We start from the raw sequence: 23,775 nt of genomic DNA on the forward strand, positions 1-23,775 counted from the left end.
CCATAGCTGTACCAGAACACAGGGCTGCTTTCTCGTTAGAGAGAGAGAGAGAGAGAGAGAGAGACAGACAGACAGACTGAGAGAGAGACAACCAGTGGTATTTTAACCAGAGGGTCACAACTCTTAAAGCAAGGGGAGAGAATGAAAAGGAAAGCCCGTCATGGTATCAGCTGGTGCTGGAATTGACCCATGCTGTTAGTATCATTGCATCGCATATCAGCCGTCCAGACAACCGCTAATGACATGAGAGCACATGAAACTCAAACTTGCATCTGGAGGGGAACTGAAAGATGTGCTTACTTACCAGCTCTTGCATATAGTTATGTACAATAAATGATAATGTTAATGTTCACACACCAAGAACGCAGACCCGATCTTACTAATGATACAACAAGGGTTACGGGCCTTGACAACATTTCAGCTGTAGTACAGAAAACTTGCACTGTAGAACAACCCAATACCAATACCCCAGAACACACATATTTATCTGACAATGTGAAAATCTACCCACATTGCATTCAGGCTACTTCTTGAGGACAGAACAATCTGGTCAGTGAAAACCATGTCAATCTACTTTCATTCATCAACACTGCAGCATTCAGGGTGAATGAGGGACATTTTTGTTCTGTGTCTCTTTGCCTGGATTACTAGTTATCTGGCTGCCAGCATGCAGTGAGGACAGAGATAACAAGGTGTACAGCTGGATGAATATAGCAGGCCAAGCAGCTTTCTGAAGAAGGGTTTAGGGCTGAAATGTCAGCCTTCCTGCTCCCCAGATGCTGCTTGGCCTGCTGTGTTCGTCCAGATCTACACCTTGTTATTTCAGATTCTCCAGCATCTGTAGTTCCTACTATCTCTAACGCAGTGAGGACAGTTCCTTTTAACCACAACATAAAGTAACTACACTTCTTTGACTGTGATCTTCACAGAATTCCTGAACCCTGGCCAGTACATATGAGAACCCCAGTCCCACCAGCCACATACGTAGAGTTAAAACTGGCTGTTTAATCCTGTCCTTGTTTATTCTTCTGAAAAACAACACAAAATGTGTCTCCAGTTTAGGTCAAATGTACATAGGTTAGCTTGCTGTTGAACAAGGGCTTTTAGCCCCTCGTTATCTTTGTCCTGTCAAGAGATTACAATCCCGTCTGTTTTGTCTTGCCTCTTCTTTTGAAGAATTTTTATTTGATTTCCTTCACATCTTTAGGCATGCCATTCCATTGATTGCTCTTTCCGAACATCCATTCAATCTACTTCTACAACAATTTTTGGCTGTATTGCTCCTCATTTTTAAAAAAAATAATTTTTGGAATTGCACATTTAAAATGTCCACAATGACCTATGATCATGACAAGCAAAAAGCTGCTCATTATTGCTTATTTGGAGCTATTCAGTTCCTTCAGCTTATAGTCTACTTTCCTGACTTTTCAAAGCTTGTCCATCAATTAAAAGGCACAAGTCAGGACCGTGATGCAATGCCTTCTATTTGCCTCAATGAGTTAAACTCCAATAAATCCCAAAAAAATTCACGCCGTCCAAGACAAAGCATCTCATTAAACGGGCACTCCAGCCACTTCCTTAAATATTTATCTCTCTTTGTTTGGAATAGAGTGGTGACAGTGTTTACCTTATACAACTTGCACTGCAGCAACTCAGCAAACCTCTTTCAACAGCACCTCCAAATCTGTGGACACTACGACCTAGAACAATGGAAGCATGCACAGGGGATTACCACCATCCATATGTTCCCCTCCAAAACACTCACCATCCTGAATTGAAGAACATTGCTGTTCTTTTACTGTTGTTGGGTCAAAATCCTGGATTTCCCCCAAAACAGCATTGTGATTTGTCCCTGCGGCACACAGGCTACAGATATCAAAGATGTACAATACCACCACCACCTTTTCAAGGATAATTAAAACAAGAGCCACAGAAATTAAAGATAAAAGTCCTGACATTAACACATGGGTGGCATTTGAACATGTGGATAGTAATCTGAACTGGAAGTGCCCTATAAATAACAGCCAGACCATTTTAACTACCAGAACTCTTTTAAATCCTGTCTTTTGATTATATACCTGGAATTAGAGATGCCAACGGACAACTGAAGAAATTATAACTGTCTGGAAGTACATGTTATGTGGCAGGATCAACCTCTAGGGCCCTCTTGTGAGTACCTCTCATTTGGGAAAAGCGGATGAGTCCAGGGTCTTAACTATCCATAAGATCAGTGAAACCATATCACTTTGGACAATTTCATGTTTTAATTATCTAACTTTTATCAATGGTTTTGTCATCTAGTTTACTAGTTAAGTTCAAATCAAATTCCAATAACTTAATCACAATTGTATAGTATATGTAAACAAGGTCCTGCTTAGTTTGGGCATGGCATGTTAAGTGTGAAAATCACAAGGTGTGACTTTTCATCAGCTAAGTAACTTAAGCAAAATTAACCACCCACCATTTTCTATTAGTTGAGTAGAGTTAAAATCATCATCAAAGCAACAGCAAGTTTTTGGAAGACCAGCAAATAAAAGTAGTGAGCATTTAGTTATGTTGGGATATTCAAGACCTATTAAAACTATCAATGTCAACACGTCTAAGAAATCATATATGTGTAGAATCAAATCATGTATCATAAAAGTTGGCTCTTCAGCCCATTATGCTTCTGCCGGCTTTTTAAAAGAGATATCCGAAAAGTCCAAATAATCCAACACTTTCAACTATTGTAAGTGTTGACACATCAAATATTTTTCCAGTTCCCTTTATAAGTTATCGAATTGGGTTCCACCACTCTTCCAGCTAACACATTCCTGATCATGACAACTTGTTATGTAAAATAAATTCTCCCCACTTTGCTTTTGATTCTTTTGGTAATTACCTTAAAAATCTGTGACCTCTGGTTAAAGGCCCTTTATAACCTTCTCCATGATTAAAAACCCCAGCTTCTCTACATAACCCTGGCATTTCAGCCATTCTAGTAACTCCCTGTACCTATCACAGTTCCTAAAGTGTAGTGCATAAATTGGACACAATACTCCAGATACAGGTGAATCAGTTATTCCTGAATGTTTAGTATAATCAATTCCTTTTAAGTCTTTTCAAAAATTACCTTCTTGATCTGCCTAACACCTTTACGGATATACAGACATTCCCTACAGGCTTTCTCCTTCCTCTGTAAAATCACACCATTTAGATTATTTCATTTCTCTTAGTTTCTCCTATCATATGAATTATTTCATACATATCTACAGGAAAATGTATCTTGAAAGTGTCAACTCACTTTTTGAGTCTATAGACTTAAGGCTGTTGCAATTCTTGGGTTTTGTGATACCATAAATTTGAAATTTACGCCCTATATCGCCAAACTCAATCATCGTATATACCAATATACCACCGTATACGTCTACCCAGTCTCACGAACTTCAACATAACATCTCTTTAATCGGTCTCAGCCAATTTCTGTATTCCTGCATAAGCCCAATAAATCTCTTAAAATAATAAAAAAAATTACTGTTTTCAGTTGTGGCTGTAACTTGTTGCAATTCTTCTACACGTGAAAAACCTGTTCCCTATTGTTCCCAAATTACGTGAGGTCGCCCGTTGACGTAATAGCGTCATGACGCATGGTACGTTCAGCGTGCAGACGCTTACGCGCGAGCCCTCGGACTGCAATGATTTAGAAGTTCAGGAATCCCACGTGACGTCACCAGAGGGTGATGTAATGCTTCTCTAAATAGAATGTATTGTAATCTTCTCTCAGTCCAACGTGGTTCCTCACAGACCCGCTTCTTCTATTAGAGTTTCGGTAAGTTGTTGAAAAATTACAAAAGGGGACAGGACGACAACCACGCAGATACTTTGACCTCTTTTGTGCACTTTCCCAAGTGAGTTGTTTCTGTAAAACATTGTTAATTTGCATCTGTTTGCATTTTTCCTTTTTTGCTGATGTTAAATAGTAAACAGTAACTGTATTGGTACGGACACGGGGGTGGGGGTTGTCTTATGGTTTCTAAACTGTTGATGGTTACTGTTCGCAAGTTAAAAACTAAGAACTGTCAGGTAATATCAGCCATTTCATGGAAAAAGTGTGTTTAAATGAAAGTTCCTTTTGAGAAATGTCATTAGTATTCTTGCGCTGTTTTTGTCTGGCATCCTGGCTTGTGATATCGTCTCCTTCACAGAACAGGGACGACGAATGTGAGTTTTCAGAAATGGTGTGAAAAAAAACTTGTGTGAAAACAGGCTGGTAGAAATTAAAACTTTAGTTTCAAATTACTGCTGATCTTCAGTTTGCAACAGTTCAGTGTTCGTTTTTGCTGTCAAATCACGACAAATAATGGACCAGTTATACAAGATATCAATGATAGTACTCTTGCTTAGATTTTTCTTCAGTGAGTTTCAATACAAAAAGTGGGCATTTATTAAAGATACATGGAGTTTGTAAATGTGTGGAGATTAGCGAAAGACTTTTCTTGACACCTTAAGTTACTTAAGTAAGTTTTCCCGTATTAATATTAGATCATTTTAAAAATCTGATTGACTGTATTCTTTGTCGCTCAGGTTCATAGAGCGCTATATATTTAGGTTTGTTCATTTGAAATTGTTACCACTAAGTGTATTTTGTTAATTTATATCAGAACCGGGTTATAGTTGGCCATTACGTCATTCTGGAGCCTATTAAGTCTGTTTGATTAACAGTCTGCAATATTGAGGGTTCAGGGGCCACGTCTGCTGACAAAGCATTCTCCTTTTAAAGCCCATCAATCTAAAAAAAACTAAAGATAAAACGCTGTAATAAACCCAGCAAGTGTGCTTCTCCAAAGTTATTCTATTTAAATCTGTATAATATAGTCTTTCCCCGGCAACCTTCAATAGATACTGTGCTTGCTTGTAAAGCAATACATCCAGAATTGAAACCTATTCTCTATTATTGATGAACTGGTTCGTCCACGGTCATTAATCAAGAGTTTGCAGCACCCATCACCACTAGCGGAGAGGTTTATAAGCAACTTTCAAAGGCGAGGAATGGAGAAAAGTGTGAAACTGTGCCATGCACGAGTGTGAGGATTAAAACTTCGATTATGTCGTAATGTTGTTTCACTTATAATAAAATATATAATTATTTCTTCGTTGTAACGTGAAAAAAACCTTGGGTTAAATAAGTCAATTAGGTTTACAGTGGTTTTCCAGGAATTATAGCATTCATGCCGAGCTGTTCGAGATCGCACCTCATAGCAGATCCCTCACCAAACTTATGAGACAGTGCCTGCGGTTGCACTTGCAGTGTTAATTATTTGCAGCAGTGTCTGAATGCCAAATTGCCGAGGAATTCCTCAAGAGTGCAGGCATTGCCGAGTTCACGTTGGCCACCTGGCCAGGCTTAGTTTGGAGAATTTCGCGCGGCGCCTTCGGCGGGGGTTGAGTTGTGGCTCGAGAGTCAGTCCGTCCGTGCCGGTGGAAAAAGTGGCGGAAAAAGTTCAACTATTCCGCCCCCCCGTAGCCGCAACCCCGTGCGACTAAGCCACTTAACAGCGTGCGGCGGGGGAACTACTTCTCCTTTGCCCTGCGTAAGTTGCAAATTAAAGGTTTAAACTGCGTTAGCGACTCGAAATGTTGCACTGAAAGTGATTGCGATTCCCCTATCCGGAGAACCATCAGTAGGGACCGCGCGCGCACTGCTGCAGAAAGTCTGACTGACCGCCAAACCCTTCCCCTTCATTAGCCTGTTATTAAGAGCAGCACATAGACGGGGAAGAGTTCACTTCACAATCATTCAGGGTGAACTGACCGAAAATGTGACACCTTCATTGAGAAGATTTTAAGGCTAAACGATCATTCAAGATCTATTCACGACGTTGCACTTGATCTTCAGAAACTCCGTACAAAAGTTTATGAAGAGTGTGTACATCAACAAATTGTATCGGCTGCCTCGTATTAACTGAGAAGAAAAGCCTTTTCGCAAATTCAGTCCGGCGTGCTAAGGGTTCCAGACAGATGGATAAATACCTAAATCGAAGTTTACAGCGTCTGCACTTACTGAACTGTTGATGAAGTCAGCGCGATCGAGAGAACTGGATGGCGCAGTGTTTACTATACACACACAGGCTACTACTGTATTCAACTTGGTGTTCTGCCGTACAGACCCCAAGAGAAACAAATTGTTGAAGTCATGGATCAAAAAGTACTGTGAATCTCCCACTAAACAGTAAGCGTAGAGTACTAGAAGAGTTGGAAAACTAAACGGCAGTAAGGCTATTTCCCCCTGACGTTTCGAGGTGCAATTCAAGGAAAAATGACTGGTTGTTTGCAATATGACTCATCCTTAGGTTGTGTAATAAATAGCTTGTAATATACGTTTATATAAATATTAAATGTTAGAGATGCACGATTGATTTCCATGCGGGCATTACCTTGAAACTCAAATTTACTACATTAAATTTGATGGGCTGAATGGCCTAATTTCTGCTCATGTCTTATGGTCTTAAATTCTAAGACAGACAACTCATTTTCTTTCTATGAGTAAAATAACGACATAGATCTGTGTTCGGGATTCATGGTCAATTGTGGCTAATACAGCTCTTGAAAGTGGGGGTTCGTGTATGGAGGCATCACAGGAAGCCCTTTTTCAGAAATAGAAATGAGGCACCGTTCAGCTGGATGTTAACAATCTCATAGTTCGATTTGTTGTCTTGCCCAATAACAGGTTATCTGATTTTCATCTCATCATTGTTGCTTCTGGTTCAGTGTGCAAATTGTTGCAATTTGCCAGGCAACACTTCAAAAGTAATTAGAGATAATGGGAACTGCAGATGCTGGAGAATCCAAGATAACAAAGTGTGAAGCTGGATGAACACAGAGGCCAAGCAGCATCTCAGAAGCACAAAAGCTGACGTTTCGGGCCTAGACTCTTCATCAGAGAGCTCTCTGATGCTGCTTGGCCTGCTGTGTTCATCCAGCTTCACACTTTGTTATCTTACCTCAAAAGTAATTCTTTGGTTGTGAAACACTTGTCTTAAGATAGATAGAGTGAAGTGCTATATGTAAATGTTATCATACCGATTAATATATGTTGGAAGCTTCAATAATTCAGCTTTTGGGGAGACTTGTTGCATATTATTTGCTGCTGAATACACTAAATAACAATGATTTTTGTTTTTAACATAAACAAATGGATGCGATCAAACAGATGAGAAGCAATTTCAGCAAAAGTATATACAAATAAATCAGTGTAATTTTGAACAGGTAAAGACCTATTTACGACTATGTTTGTATTCTATATCATGCCAGGCTAATTTAATTGGTTAATTCATTGGAATATTAACCAAAATCCATAATTTTAACAATATTTCCCAAGTTGTCGAGTTTCTAGGATTAATCCTGTGAGAGACCAAGTGTAATTTGTTGATGACTTAGCTTTTTGAATCATAAAGCTGGGGTTTTGTCCTTTACGTAAGATGCTCAGGGATGAAGAGAGAATATATTTACAGGTTATTTGTTTCTTTGTTTTTGTTTGCAGTACATAATTTGTTGCTAAACTGCTATGGCTTTGAAACTGACGAACTCTGTTAAATGTAAATTCCTGACAGCACTTGTATTTTTAACACCAGTGAAACAGCAACTCCTTTGCTCCACCTCGAGGGCTCCTGTACCCTTTCTGCTCTTTGCTCTGTCTCTTCCATTTCTGCTGTCAACAGTTTCTGTTTACCTCTGCCCCATCCCATGACAAAAATAACTCTATCTCCAGGTACAGCCTATCACCCCTTTCACCTCAACAAGACTTTTTTTTTATTCCCCTATCTCACTCCACTTGGTCACATAAAGATGGATGATGATATCAAACCTATTGTAGTCCAAGATTAGAACTCACTTACTAACACAGGCCCAGCTAGGTTTGCAGAGAACAGGGACACAGTCTGGTGACCAAGGCTCAGCAGTCCCCATTTAAATGTAGCTTGGAATAGGGAAAAGAGCTTAGAATTGCTGTGAAGTGAAAAATACCAAGTAGATTGATGGGTCACTGGGAGACGGGCAAAGTGCCAGTCTAATGGATGAAAACAAGTCCACAAGCATGTCAGAATTTTGAGCCCCAGCTATGTGTTTCTTTTGGCGGAGAAAAGCAAGTGGGACAGTCAAAGCTGATAGTTTGTCATCTGGATTAAGTGTTATCTTAGAACAGACAGACCGTCTCTTAGAAACTCAGTGTATATGGAATGAACAGCCAGAGGAGATGATGGAGGTATGTATAATTACAACATTTAAAAGGCATCTGGATGGGTACATGAATAGAAAGGGTTTCGAGGGAAATGGGCCAAATGCTGGCAAATGGAACTAGATTAATTTTGGATATCTGATCAGCATGGATGAGTTGGACCGGAGGATCTGTTCCCATGCTGATTCCTTCACACAAAAGCCAATATATTCAATTTATTACAATTATTGGAATGATTTACTGCTGTATGCTGTGGTTTCTCCCACCTCGTTCTCTTAAAAAAATGATATTTTCAAGAATACCCATGTAGAGGGGAAATGACATTTAACAAATTATGAGAAGAGACTGCTTATTGTTTGGCAAATGGACTCTGGATGGTAGAGATGTTACTGTGGAGAATACAACATATTGGTATTCTTGGGAATATTATAATGAATGCAAGGTGAAATCCTTTGACAAAATATGTGTAAATTTGACAATATTCAAGTTTTTAAAATTACAACATTGCTATTTGTATAACTGACACAGTTAACAGACACCAAATTTGAAACGTCAACCACATAGACTGGTAAGTTCAGTACAGGTAAAATCTTAATATAGTTTCTCCAAGAGAGTGCTATATCCAAGATTGTGAGTTTTCACTACCAAGCATATTCATATTGCTGAAGTGAATCAGAATTGTGCAATTGAACAAATGTTCAAGCAAATTGAAATTGAAGAGATTAATAATAGGGTTACTAATTTACACCATGCCTTATACCATACTTGGTCTGAAATGGAACATTTAAAAAAATTATTCCTGCAATTCCAAGCACTGTAGGATCAGCTTGATCAGCAAACTTGTAAATAGGGCATGAACCATTTGCTCACTGTACAGTTTTGAGGATGAGATGGGGCACATCAGAGTCATCCTGCAAGCCACAGGCTGCCCTGATCAGATCATTACTCACTGTTGAACACACAAACTCATGAATGGAAAGCAGGCCACCGCATTCATTCTGACAAGTGCCTAGACTACCTCAGATATACCTGGAAGTGTAAATTATCTCAGAAAATTGACCAACAAATGAAACTAGCAGTTGCATGCTACAAATATGCAGTGGCAACACCAGAGCATACTTCAGTCAAACCAAAAAGACATCCTGCTTTTCATACAAATGACTAATGTGGTATATGAATTTCAGTGCTGATGTGATGCTAGGTATGACCATACATCCAAAAGACTGCCAGATCATATCAAACAGCTTGCCTCTTCAGCTGTTTGTAACAGACAAAAGAATGACCCTGCTCAACCAGCCCATGCTTGCAAGACTCAAAACATAGAGCCCAACATTAGATGTAATTCTGTGATTAGGCAATATTTGCTAAATAATCCTGAAAGGACTTATATATTAAACACCTCAATGATTCTAATTCTATAAAAAAAACCCTTTGGCCCGTCAAGTCTACATTGGTTAAAGGCAACCACTTTAACTATTCTAATCCCATTTTTCGGCTCTTGGCCTATTACCTATGTGCCTTGGCATCGCAAGTGCACATCTGAATTATGCTGAAAACAACCGTATGATTGGTATTTGGGCTCACAATGTGCCACACATACTTATATTGAAAGGACTTATACAGTATGCTGTTCTTGGCATACAGAAAGAACATGCACGCACATTGTGTCCAATTCAATTTAACAAAATAGGCAACAGCTAGTCTCTGGTTTGTTCCTCAGGGCGGTAGCTTGACCAATCAAAGTCAACCTCCCTGGTTTAAATTTAAACTAGCTTGGCAACTAACTGTTAGTAATTATTTAATTGGTGCATTTTCCATGTCAACACCTTTACCAGTGAAAGCCCACTTCCAACCAATCGGCACTTTCTTCTCATGCAGTATAAAACATTGTTTTCCCTTTACGTTGGTATGCTAGTAAATGTTCTGGTAAGTGTAATATGAAAAGTTTTGAAAAAAATGGTCTCTTTTTAGGAAACCTTAAGTTCTTGTATTGCCAGATGACTACAGTAAGAGTAGTGTTGTCACTCCCAAAATTTAGTTGGATGAAAATGTGGAGTTGGATGAAATTTCAGTCAAAAACGACAATGCTTCGATTTCCTTTCCAATAAACTGAAGTTTAATACTTCCAATTACTGTCTGGGAGATTCATGATAGTGAAACAAAGTAAAAAAGGAAATAAATAATACCAGTACATTTAAAAGTGGTGAAAAGTGTGCAGACAGTTTTAGATAAAGAGAGGAGCATTATGCTGAATTTTGTTTCGTTTCTATTCCATTTGAATTAAAACATTACATAAGGCTTGCTGTTTTTTTAAAAAGATAGCATTTTTCTTCAGGTTCTGTATGCTGCAATTTTCCAACTCAGTATGGGATCTTGCTGAGGCTTACATGTTTGGCATTTTCAAAAACATTGAATTTTTACATGGCAGCTTTCTTAACATCTTGCTTTTTCTCACTTTGGCTACATTTCCTGGGTGCATTCCTAACTAATTCCAGATCATTTGGTCCCTGGAAAATCAGAGATTGGACATAGCCTGCATTGCCTCAAAATCACCAGTATACCCTGACTATTTAGGAATTGCCAGGGAAGCTTGAACTTGTGGTAGGCAATTCGTCTGAATAGCAACGCAGGTGAGATCAGAACATTAGAAGCACATTTGAATCCTGGGTAAATATAGAAGTGTTCACCCCACCAACCCCTCAGCTAACTCCATCTATACCTCCAATCATTTACAATGACTCCCTGATCACACACTGATCCATGAATAACGCAGAATAAAAGTTTTCTGGTTTAATGGATGCAAACTGCATATTGTCAAATTTTCAGTAGTTTATCAGTTGCTTATGTTAAGTATTACTAAAAAAATTTACATTTGACTTCTTTGTAAGTGGGATTTCCCTGGTAGAAACATGGTGTATTTAAGAAATATTTAGATGGCCTAAAACTAATAAAATCATCATGTAGTTAAATAGTGTAAACAAATCAAATTAATAGAATGGATATTTAACTTGTGTTAAAAATATTCGATAAGTTTGTCCCATATTAAAAAATGTTTTAATTTTTTTTTCTGACAAGCACATGTTGTGATAGAACAAATCCATGGGAACGATGACTATTATGCATTTGTTTTGAAATGCGCATACATAAAGTTGTGGAGTCATTAGTAATGGGACTGAAATTCATGTTCACTAAACTTTGAAGTTGGTAGCACTTTAACCATGTCTGAGGATCCCAGTATTTCACAAAGAAAATTAACATTTTTTAGTGAAATTGGCAATAATCAGTATCAACCAATCAAATAAGTGGGAGGTAGACAAAAAGGAGATTGGAAGAACACAGCAAGCCAGGCAACATCTAGAGGAAAGGAAATGTCAATGTTTTGGGTATTACTGTCCTTCAGGACTGGATGTGGGGATAGGGGGAACTGCAAATAAGGAGGAGAAGTGGGTGTAGTGGAATGTTGGTGGTAGGCGGACACCGATAGTAGGTATGACTTGGTTGGTTGATCGGAGGGATGAATCTGGTTGGAAGGGGGGGTCAGTAGGTGAAATGGAAATGAGGTGGTGGAGCTGGAAGGGGAGCCGTGGGATGGGTGGGAAGGTTATTTGAAATCAATATTGATTCCTCCGGGCTGTCGGTTGCCCAGGTGCAAGGTAAGGGGTTGTTCCTCAAATATGCATTCTGAATCGCTGCAACACTGGAGGAGGCCAAGGGCGGACATGTTGGAGGGGGATTGGGGGTGGGGAGGGGAGTTGAAAAGGCTTTGACCAGGAGGTTAGTACAGGCCAGCCGAGGATGCATGGTGAAACAGTCACCTAGTCTACGTTTGGTCTCACCGATGTAGAAAAGACCACATTGGGAGCACTGGATGCAGTAGACTAGGCTGGAGGAGATGCAGGTGAAGCTCTGTCTCACTTGGAAAGTCCGTTTAGGGCCCTGGATGGAGGTGAGGGAGGTGGTGTGAGGGCAGGTGTTGCGTCTTTTATGGATGAAACTTTTGCATCTTTTTCCAATAGGCCTGTATGTCACAGGGACCAGACACCAACTTCTGACACCTCATCCTATCTCCTCCTTGACCATGACCCCACCATGGTCCATCAAGCCAGTGTCTCCCACACTGTCCATGACCTCATCGCTTCCGGTGACCTCCTGTCCACCGCCTGCAGCGTTATATGCACCAACCCCACCCTGCCCAGTTCTAACTGCTCCCCAGGATCCACAAGCCCAAATGCCCTGGCCAACCCATGATCTCTGTATGCACCTGCCCTGCTGAACTCATTTCTTCCTACCTTGAAATCTTTCTCTCCCTATCGGTCCAGGCACTCCCTACCTACATCCAGGACACAAACTATGCCCATTGCCTTTTTGGAAACTTCCAGTTCCCTGGCCCCCAGCACTTCATCTTAAATATGGACATGCAAACCCTGTACACGTCCATAGCCCTTAAGGACAGCCTACAGGGTCTCAGTTTTTTCCCATGTAAAAGGCACTACACCTGCCCTCACAACACCTCCCTCACCTCCATTTAAGGCCCTAAACAGTCCTGTCAGCGAGACAGAGTGTCACCTGCATCTCCTCCAACCTAGTTTACTGCATCTGATGCTCCCAATGTGGTCTTTTCTACATTGGTGAGACCTAAAGTGGAATAGGTGACTGTTTTGCCGATCCCATAACAGCCAGCCCAACTGCCTAATCACTGCCCATTTGAACCCACACCACACGCCTGCTCCAACATGTCCGCCCTTGGCCTCCTCCAATGATTCAGAATGCAAATTTGAGGATCAACACCTATCTTCCGCCTAGGCATCCTACAGCACGTAGGACTCAACATTGAGTTCTCCAATTTCAAGTAATCTTCCAAACCCCATCCCCCAGCTCCCTTTCCACCCCAACCTCCTCCCTTCCAAGATTCATCCCTCCTGTCAGCCATCCAGGTCATACCACCTATCACCATCATTCCGCTAGCTCCCACCACCCCACCTTATTGGCAGCTCCCCCTACTCCCACGTTTGGTCTTGAAGAAGGGTAATTCCAGAAATATTGACTTCTCCTTTCTTCCAGATACTGCCTGGCTTGCTGTGTTCATCCAGCCTCCTGTTTGTCTACCTTGGATTCCAGCATCTGCAGTTTTTTTGTCTCTAAGTAAGAGGGAGGTGAAAGACTAGTATTATTATCATTTGACTATTAATCCAGAGGCCTTGGGAATGTTGTAGCTATCCAGGTTCAAATCCTGCCATGGCAGATAGTGTAATTTGAATTTAAGGATTATCTGGAATTAGGAGTCTAATTGTGACCATGGCAACCATTGTTGATTGTCGGAAAAACCTACCTGGTTCAGCCGTGCCCTTTAGGGAAGGAAACTGCAGTCTTTACCGTGTCTGGCCTGCATGTGACTGCAAACCCACAGCATTGTGATTGACTCTTACCTGCTGTCTAGGTAATTAAGGATGGTAATAAATGCTGACCTGGCCATGATGCCCACGTCCCATGAATGAATAAAAAAATTGAGTATGTCAGTATCAATCAGATCCCATTGAAGGAGAAATTACTTTGTGTAGCATAATTTCTAGTAGCATTACACAGATCTGTGTCAATTCTCCAGGGACAGGCAATGTCACGTATTGCCAGATGACATGCTTCGTTAAGCTCTTTGAAGAATGCGATACTAGCCAACCAATGAGGCCCAGAGTGTTGCCCATCTTGGCGAATTGAGGCAAGCCTGTTGTGCTGCCTCAGTGAAGTTTCCCCTATTATGTTTTCAATTGTTGATTGAACACAGACTTGAAACAGAAACATTTCAAAGCAAATACATCAGATGCTGGAAATTTGCAATAAAAATAGGAAGTGCTGGAGAAACTCAAATTGCAGCAGGATCTGTGGAGTGAGAAGAGTGGCTCTCAAAATTGTTAAGTTTCTCTCTCCACAAATACTGCCAGACCTCAGTTTCTCCAGCATCTTTTGGTTTTATTGTTTTATTATCACAGTTTTTTGAGTCACAGTTGCAGGTGTTTACTTAATGTTGTCTATACTTTTTATTATATTTATGTTTAATAGCATAAATGCTCAGAACCTGCAAATTCCATTCAACATCTACTTTTGGTGTCTCTCTTTGCTTGTAACGCATGTGGAACTGTTCAGAGCTACCTTCGGCCAGGAATGTCTGGTCTTTCAATTAAGCTTAATCACTGCCCAGAACTTCACCATTCTCCAGAATAAAAGTTGTTGGCCTGTGATGTTTCTTTTATTTAAGTGCCAGTCACCAATAACAAGTTGAGGGGAAAAGGAAGTGCTGACTTCTTCTCAGTATCATGTAACAGGTTATCACTGATAGATTTTCCAAAGTATTGTGCTATGCATTTTCATGTATGACAGTTAACAACCGGATTAAGACATGAAAGCGCTTGAATCTGGAAGAGTAGGATTAAAATGTTTTAATTTTCTTTTTTTCTGAATTTTCGCCAGAAATCTGACTTACTTTGGTAGAAATGAGAAGACAGGTATTGCTATACGTTTTGCATATTTACTGGGTATAAAACAGGGACCATTAATTTAAACACCAAGTTATGATGCTGTATGCTGCATTAGTTTACGTGTTTGTTAGGTGTGCTGGATAGTGCTCTGTAAACATGTGTGGGCATCATGAAAAAACATTAATACAGGACCTGTCCCTGAATCAGGATCTTTTTGTAGAATAAATGTCTGTGAACGAAATGTCTCTCTAACCTCCTAGCAAAGCATAAGAGGAGCAGTTGATGAGCGTTCTTCATAGACAATAATTAAAAAGGTGAGTCTCTGGTTGGTTACTAAAGGCCTCTGGGATGCATATAGACTGAAATGTTGCTGTTTTGGCTAGAGTTTTCTATGAAATACTGTTGCTGAGTGAGTTTATTGAGGATCATGACAGTTTTAATTGGAAACTGGTCTCGATTATTGGATATGGGAAAGCTTAAGGGCTCATCCAAGTGAATCCAAAATCAGGAAGAGAAAAAAAGTAAAGAAGGCATAAGAACCAGCATGGGTTGCAAGAAAATGTTGAACATGGAGAAGAATAAAGTTATTCAAAAAGAGCAGCTCAGACCTAAAAATTACAAAGCAGTTATAAGGCAGAGATAATAGGAACTGCAGATGCCGGAGAATCTGAGATAACAAGGTGTGGAGCTGGATGAACACAGCAGGCCAAGCAGCATCAGAGGACCAGGAAGGCTGTCGTTTCGGGCCTAGACCCGAATCCGAGATCAGAAGGTGTGGAGCTGGATAAACACAGCAGGCCAAGCAGCATCTTAGAAGCAGGAAAGCTGACGTTTCTGGCCTAGACCCTGATGAAGATGGAAGCTCTTAAGATGCTGCTTGGCCAGCTGTGTTCATCCAGGTCTACACCTTGTTAGAGTAGTTATAAGGCAGTTGTGTTTCAACAGGGAAACCATTACTTGCCAATAATATCTTTAACACTAAGGAATAGATCCCTACTCCAAGCACACACTGCCTGGCCTTTGACAGTGAAGATTAAATAGCTTAAATGTTTATACCTCTGGCTCCTTCCAACCTTTTGAAACTGTAAGAAAATTCAATGTGTTTGCTGTGCCAAAGGTGCACAACCTATCCTTTGGCCATCCCAAAGCACTTTACATTCATTGAAGTGTTTTGTAAGTCTCTTCTTTAAAATCTATGTGTATAAACAATAAAAATGTATTAAAGTAACCTCACCAGTTGTGGAAAGTGTATTTATGATGATTATTTGTATGTAGTTGTGTCTCAGTTATTTTGAAAGAAGTCTTCTGTTGTTAATCTATGCATGTTTTGTAGAATTTAAATATTATGATCTCCAGGAACTTAATGCTATTCTGGTGTGTTGTGGCTATGATCATTGAGTATATTGATTTTTTTTTCTAATTTTGGTGTTGCATGTGTCCAAAAACCCCTGTATATCAACACAATAAGAACATGTGTAACTATATGATTGCATCAGCTAACAGAGCAGTGAGTGAAAACGAAAATAAAGCTCCAGAAAACCAACAAAAAACAGCCGGGAAAGTAAAAATGTAACCTATGTGACAAACTCAAGAGGACCCATTGAAGTAAGACTATTTTGACCTTGGAAACATGTCCGCTAGAAAGCCTGCAATGAAATTCAAGGAGCATGGAGAGGTTTGGCCAGAACTTGGTGCAGAGACTTTTTCAAAATTTGGACAACATCCTTTCTAAAGTATTTGAGAAGATTTGTCGCTGGGTTGCGGATGAGGTTGTAGACTTGCTCGCAGAGCCGGTGTGTTTGATTGCAGATATGTCGTCACCCTGCTAGGTAACATCGTCAGTGTGCCTCCGGTGAAACACTGATGTTCTGTCCTGCTTGTTATTTATATGCCTCGGTTCACTGGGGTGGTTGGTATCACTTCTGGTTCTGTTTTTCAGTGGTTTTTGTATTGGGTCCAGTTCAGTGTTTTTTGTTGGAGTTCTGGTTGGAATGCTAGGCCTCCAGGAATTCCCTGACAAGTTTGTGTATCCTTATAGGATATTCATGGGCCAAACTGGAAGAAAACTGACAACAAGGATATATGAACATCAACTAGCCTCCAAGAGACACAATCAATTCTCGCTGGTCTCAATACACATGGACAAAGAAGGACATGAATTTGACTGGGACAACACACCCATAATAGCACAAGCCAAACAGACATGCCAGGGAATTCGTCAAAGGCCTGGCAATCCAATCGAAACTCCATCAACAAACACATTGAACTTGACTTGATGGACAAACCACTAAAAAACAGAATCAGAAGTAATGCCAACCACCCCAGCAAACTGAGACATATACATAAGTGGGACAGAACATCAATGCTTCACCGAAGGCGCATTGATGATGTTACCTAGCAAGGTGACGAAACATGTGCAATCAGACACACTAGTTTGGCAAGCAAGTATACAATATCCTTTATATCATATATGTTGCAATGAATTGCATTAGCACTCTTGCAGAGTCAGTTACTATGATTGATTAATGTATCAATTTCCATTACAGCACAAGCAGAAACCACTAAAATATCTGGGTGCTGCAGTGACAACTCAGACAGGAATCATGCGAGCTAATCTTTCAGCTACATGTTCTCAGACCACTACCATCAAAGCAGGAGACTCTAGTTTTCAAGGAGGCTTATGGGGTGTCTTAGCAGTCCACATAAGTAGGAATGGGGAGTAGTTTACCCAAGAAAGTGGCAGTGGCACCATAGATCACAAATCTGCTGTGCACCCTCAGGTTGATAGCAATTCTCCTCCACCACTGGCATTCTGCTGTTATCCTTGCTTTTGCCTGTCAGCCATTCCAGACTACTACTCCCATTCCAAGGTGATACAGTTTGATGCCAGGCCTTCTAGGGCTAAAACTATTAAACTCAGCTGCAAGGCCATTCACAATTTCTTCCACCATTTGTATGGTATATGACATGGTTTGTTGTATAAGTTTGGCCAGAGAATGTTAATTCAGTTTTGACTTTAATTTTTCATTGTGAACAACTGGATAATGGTCAGTAACAGTGGATCGGTAAAGTAAAGGGCTGTTGGTGCTATTGCAATTTGATGAGTTATTCTGACACAGTCCAGCCAGTAGGGAGAGTGTGTTCATTGCCTCTGCCCTTCAACTCATTGCTTCATAGCTTTTAGAAAAGACTGTGCATCTGATGGTGAGGCTGTACACCATACAGAAGACATCCAATCTTGGCATTCACTGAGCTTAGTACTGCAGGGCTTGTCCAGAAAGACCTGACAGTGGAGGATTGTTTAAGTGTACCAAGGGTCTGCTCTATTAGATCTCGTGTTTGAGCATGATTCTTGTTATATGCATGTTGCTTGTATGTGTGTATATTGCATACTGGTGCCATGCACCATATTTGTTAATGCCCAGTCAGCATACTTGCTTGTCAATAATGTTCATATGCACATGCGCAGCAAAATGCGTCAGACTGAAGGCACCATAACTACTACTGGGATCTGGACATTGAATTGCATTATACACTGCATATTGCAGCATATTATATATATTGTCAAGACAGATGAATCCCATTTGGTTCCAATACTTTTCAGCATGATGTGGCACTTACAAAATGATTTACCTGTAGCCAGTGCAGTTCTGCATAATGGGAACGTCTTCAAGATTCAACAAGCCACGTTCTCATTCTAACTTCTCTCTGGCTTTGGAGAATGAAATATACCCTGTTGTCTTTGGATAAAAAGTGTGAGTGATATCCCTTTTGCAACAGTGGAGAGCAAATTGGAAGGTGTTCCAAATGTTGCCTTCTTCATATTGGAAAGAGCCAGATACATAAAAGTTAATTGTCACAGACACATTTATAGCCACTGGCCATGTTGTCCTTGCCTTGCTGTGAAGCTGCATTCATGGCTGAAGCTATGTGGCATTTCAATGAGGACATTTTTAGCTCCAGCACAATGGTTTTCACTGACGCTCAAGAAGGAGAATGGCTTCTTGAATATCCAGGGTGGATGTGGCTTCCTGCAGGAGGCCTCCTCTCCTTCATCCTCCCCTTTTTCTACTAGCCAGTCCTACTTTATGTCACATCTGCTCATTATCCCTGCCCTACTACAGACCAAGAGGGAAAATTCTGGAATCCACTTAATAGGAGGCTTGTGATTGCTCTGGAGAGGATGCAGAGGAGATTTACCAGAATGTTGCCTGGGCTAGAGAGTTCCAGTAATGAAGAGAGATTGGACAGACTGAGATTGTTTTCATTGAAGCAGAAGAGACTTTAAAGGGAGATATTATTGAGATTTTTAAAATTATGAGGGGCATAGACAAGGTAGACAGGAAGAAACTTTTCCCAGTAGTGGAGGGAATCAGTGACCAGGTGGCATGGATTTAAGATAAGGGCAGAATTTTAGGGAGGATGTGAGAATTTTTTTTTTCCTTGCAGAGCGTGGTGGGAATCTGGAACTTACTCCTTATAAGGGTGATAGATGCAGAAACCCTCATAACATTGAAGGAGTATTTAAATGTGCGCTTGCGATACCAAGGCATACAAGGCTATGGGTCAAGTGCTGGAAAATGGGATTAGAATAGTTAGTGGTTGCTTTTGACTGGCACAGACTTTTGGGCCTTTTCCTGTGCTTGGATCTCTATGATTCTCAAGTACTGCACCCCTGGGAGCAATGGATTCGCAGGGAATCATTGAAATCAAACAAAATCCTACATCAGATGTAACACCATTTCATCTTGATGTTGGGAATTTTAAATAACTCTGCACACCACAAATTCTCAATCAGAATGCACTCAATCAGAAAACTACCTGAAAGTAATTGATAAATAGCAATAAATAGGAGGTTCCAGTGGTGCAATAGTAGTATCCCCACTTGTTCCAGAGGTGTGTGGTAGGAACTCTGAACAGGTTGATTTTAAAAAAAACATGTTCCTTTGTGTGCCTGGATTTTTGAGCTCCACTTAGTTTGTTCACTCATGGGATGTGAACAATACTGGAATTTATTGCCCCTGAGAAGGTGGCGGTGAACAGCATTGGAATCCAATCAATGTTACATATGCATTGACAACACAATCTCCCTACTTAGCGGATGCCCGTTGCATGCATGCTTGCTTGTATCTTCTTAAAAATATGTTCTGATATGCTGTGCACCAGGAATGTACTCCCTGGACATTTTGGACATAAAAATAGACCACATTATGCTGCAGAAATGGGCTTTTAGAGCCAAGTTTGGCTATCATGGGCATTTCATTTATTCCCCCATCCCATGATTAACCTTTAGGAAGGTTAATTCTTTTCTATCCTGTGGATTAGGAAACATCGCCCAAACTGCGATCCACACCCCAACCGTAACCACGACCACCACCAACACCACCACCATCCTGGTACTTGTTTTAAAAATTTTGAAAAATTCTGTTTGAAGAACAATGTTATGAATAATGGTACAGAAATAGTCCATATATTGTGTTCAGCAGGAAAGGAATTATGGACATTTCTTTCATTACACTTACAGTGACTTTCACAATATTTCTGAACTTTTGAATGCCAACTTGCAACTGCAAGTAACATTGCGTCCCTTCAACTGATCAGACTGAAGAATCCTCACCAGGGAGTATGTATTAATTAGACTTCAGTTTAAAACAATATATGTGTGTTGCAATGGAAAGCAAGAACACCTTGGTCTGCGTGAGTCAAAAAAACAAAGATATTCGAGCATTTTCAAGGGACAAAGTCGTAATATTATACAAATTACAGCTCACAGTTAGTAATTCTTTATTTTATTCTTTACTTCGTCTCAGCCTTCAGACTTGGTTCTGTTCTGTTCAGTTCCACGATGACTCAGCTTTCCTGTCCGGCCTTCGCTTTCTCTTCTTGCCCTGTGTAGCAATGAATAATACAGTTATACAGACTGATTTTATTCTAGCTGCTGAATTAACATTCCCCAAACCTCTTTGGTCATTAATATCATTATGCCAGAAAGAAATCAAGCATGACAATACCATTTATGTCAAGATTATCATGCATTTTAATATATATATTATATGTCCCTTCATCAAGAAGGCACAATTAAAAAGACGGAGGAGATGTCATTGAGAGTGAAACATAAAAAAAACGGAAATTGTAAAGAGATTGCATAGAGCTTTCCATGTTACCAACAATTTGTCTGATAGCTTGAGAGCAGGGAACTGACAGAACTTTGTTCTTTCAAAACTACTGGACAAATCAAACAAATATAAAATACTGCAGATGTTAGAAATCTGAAATAAGTTTAGAAACTGATGGGAGTACTCATTCGGCCTAGTAGTATCTCTGGAGAGCAGAACAGAATGAAGGGGAGTTCATTTTACCCAGTTTCCATAAATATTAAAATTTTCAAATCTGAAAGCAAGCCACCTCAAAGCTACAAATTTTCTATTTAAACGGAGGCGAGAGTTGGAGTGACCATTAGTTCTCAGAAAGCATGCAGCTCATCAAAGACTTTAGAAGAGGGTCCGTAACCTAATTTTATCAAGGTGTTGATTCTTAGTTCCCATCAGCTGTGTTTCCCAGGCTTTGTGAAACCCAGCAGCTTAGAAGAGAGTGAAAAGGGCTGGATCCATGAACTAACTGCCTTTACTACATGTATTTGAGCTTTGGGAAGCAGGCTGAACAAGAAACTTTTATAAACCACATCCCACATGCAATCACTAAACACCCAATTGCTCCTCATACGGTGACTGAGCAGCCACTCCTGCACAATTAGCCTCCTGAGTGGTGCTGCTGAGACCAAAAGTGGCTGTTCTCTGATTGACCATCAGCTATTGGTAGGAAAGACTTCCATCCCAGGTCTTGATTCCAGCTGAAGACTGACTGTTTGTTTGGCTTGTGGTTCAGTGGGCTTTCCTGAAAAAAGGCAGCACAGGTCGCTCCATGGTGCCAGATGGCAGGTGAAACTCCCAATGCTAAAACAAAATTCCACTCATGCCATTGGTCCTTCTAACTCCATGATGTCCCTCCATGCCCACCTCTATAATATTTGCTGTAGTCCCAATCTTTTCTCCCTCTTTGGCAATCAATAACAACCAACATTCTTGAAAACAGTGCTAGAAGCTGTTTACAAGCTGGCCAAATCAATTTTTAACTTTGTTTTGATGGAAATCCAGTGCTGGCCCATGTAGGAACCTCACTTTCAGAATTCCAAACATTAATACCGGATCCTAGACCTATATACTCATCATGGGGAATCAGGTGATTTTATAGCTTCAAAGAACTGTTGAAACCATTGAAGGGTGTGCTTTTGGCATTCACAAACAACCAGTAATATTTAGTTGTGATTCATTCCAAATGTGTCTCCCAAAGTTATTTGCTTGAGTGGCAGACGTACTCTGCCAAATTTGGGCCAGACTTTATGAGGAGTGGCAATCATAGGTTGCCTCTCTGCTTCGACTCTTTACGGTAAGAAAGACCTCTGCATTTCTGGCAGGAAGTTCTGATTAATGATCCTGCAGAAATGTAGAACCTATCTAAAATGCAATTCATAGATATTGACAGCACAGGAGGAGGTTGTGCCAGTCAACGAAGATCTGACTACACTAATCCCTTTTTCTGTACTTGGCCCATAGCCCTCGAGGCTATGGCAACACAAATAAATATATAAATACTTGAATTTCTGACTCAGCCACCCTTTCAGGCAGTGAGTTCCACATTCCAAACACCCTTTGGGTGAAAACATTCTTTCTCAACTTTCCTCTAAATCTACTCCTCCTTGCCTTAAACCTGTACCCCTGGTTATTGAGCCTGTATGCCCACCAGACCAGGCCATCGATATGCTGCAGTTGACTGCTATCCTCATTCCTACTTATCACCATACCAATTTTTGTCTCATATACAAACTACTTGATCATACCCTAAACAAAGAACAGTACTGCACAGGAATAGGCCGTTTGGCCTACTAAGCCTACGCTGACTAATTATGCTTTTATAAACTAAAAGCCTTTTGCCTGTATGTGATCTGTATCCCTCTAATCTGTGCCTATTCATGTATCTGTCAAGATAACTCTTAAACGTTGCAGTTATATCTGCTTCGACCAGCTCATCTGACCAATGCGTTCCAGGCATTTATCACCTTCTGTGTAAAAAAAATTCACTTCTAACATCTTCTTTAAACTTTCCCCCTTTTACCTTAAACCTTTGTGCCTAGTAATTGACATTTCTACCTGAGGAAAGACTCCAACTATCCATTCTATCTGTGCCTGTTATAATTTCACAAACCCTTATCAGGTAGCCCGTCAGTCTCTACTGTTAAAGTGAAAACAAAGTTGTTCTGATCTCTCCTCATAGCCGATAGCCTCCAATCCAGGCAATAACCTGGAAAATCTTTCCTATACCCATTTCCAAAACCTCCGACCAGAACTGTATATAATATTCCAAATGTGGCCTCACTAAAGTTCCATACAGTTGCAGTATGACTTGCAAATTTTTATACTCTGTGCCTCTGTGATGAAGACAAGCATGCCATACACCTTCTTGACCATCTTAACTTGCATGGCTAGTTCAGGGAACTGTGCACCTGTATGCCTAAATCCCTCTGGATGTTAATGCTCCTAAGAGTTCTACCATTTATTGTATACTTGCCCCCTGCATTAGACCTTCCAATATGCATCACCTTGCCATTCAACCTGCCATTTTTCCACCCAAGTCTCCACCCTATCTATATCCTGCTGTATCGTTTGGTAATCCTCCTCACTAATCAATTTACTTTCTAATTATCATGAATAAATGCCCTAATTATTACCATTCAGCATAGATCAAATCAAACAAACTGATCTGAACACATCATAGATTCAAATCTCTTTAGCCTTTTCAGTTTTTGTAATCGTTTTTCTAATCTTCAAAATACAGTTCTTTCATTGCTTAAATAATGAAAAAAAGTGACTGCTGTCCTGAAACCTGTATCACATGATAAAACAATTAATGAATAATTCTGCAATGAAAAGCTTTTCTCAGTTTCATGGTTACCAAAACTATCATCAATTGTCATAACCCATTGGTCTTTACCTAGTCTGGCATTTATATGACTCCAGACACACAACAAGGTGGTTA

The 23,775-nt window shown here is 40.2% G+C and overlaps 1 protein-coding gene and 1 long non-coding RNA gene across 3 annotated transcripts in view; one reads left to right on the forward strand and one right to left on the reverse strand.

The window, feature by feature from the left end:
* LOC125446792 (uncharacterized) overlaps window positions 1-3,581 on the reverse strand; it is a 32,738-nt gene extending 29,157 nt beyond the window's left edge. The window contains exons 1-2 of the long non-coding RNA XR_007246468.2: window positions 3,515-3,581; window positions 1,628-1,700 (exon numbers count right to left, since the gene is read on the reverse strand). This is a non-coding gene — a long non-coding RNA (uncharacterized LOC125446792). The remainder of the gene's footprint in view (window positions 1-1,627; window positions 1,701-3,514) is intronic.
* Window positions 3,582-3,754: 173 nt separating this feature from the next.
* Window positions 3,755-23,775, forward strand: part of creb5b (cAMP responsive element binding protein 5b) — a 415,327-nt gene continuing 395,306 nt past the window's right edge. Inside the window, exon 1 of one of the 2 annotated variants that reach the window (XM_048522115.2) lies at window positions 3,755-3,808. The gene's annotated coding sequence lies outside the window, so the exon portion shown is untranslated. Of the gene's footprint in view, window positions 3,888-23,775 lie in introns of both variants that reach the window. The other variant, XM_059654247.1, reaches the window with a different exon arrangement.

Source organism: Stegostoma tigrinum, chromosome 2 (assembly GCF_030684315.1).
Source record: "Stegostoma tigrinum isolate sSteTig4 chromosome 2, sSteTig4.hap1, whole genome shotgun sequence".
In the NCBI taxonomy this organism is placed as follows: domain Eukaryota; kingdom Metazoa; phylum Chordata; class Chondrichthyes; order Orectolobiformes; family Stegostomatidae; genus Stegostoma; species Stegostoma tigrinum.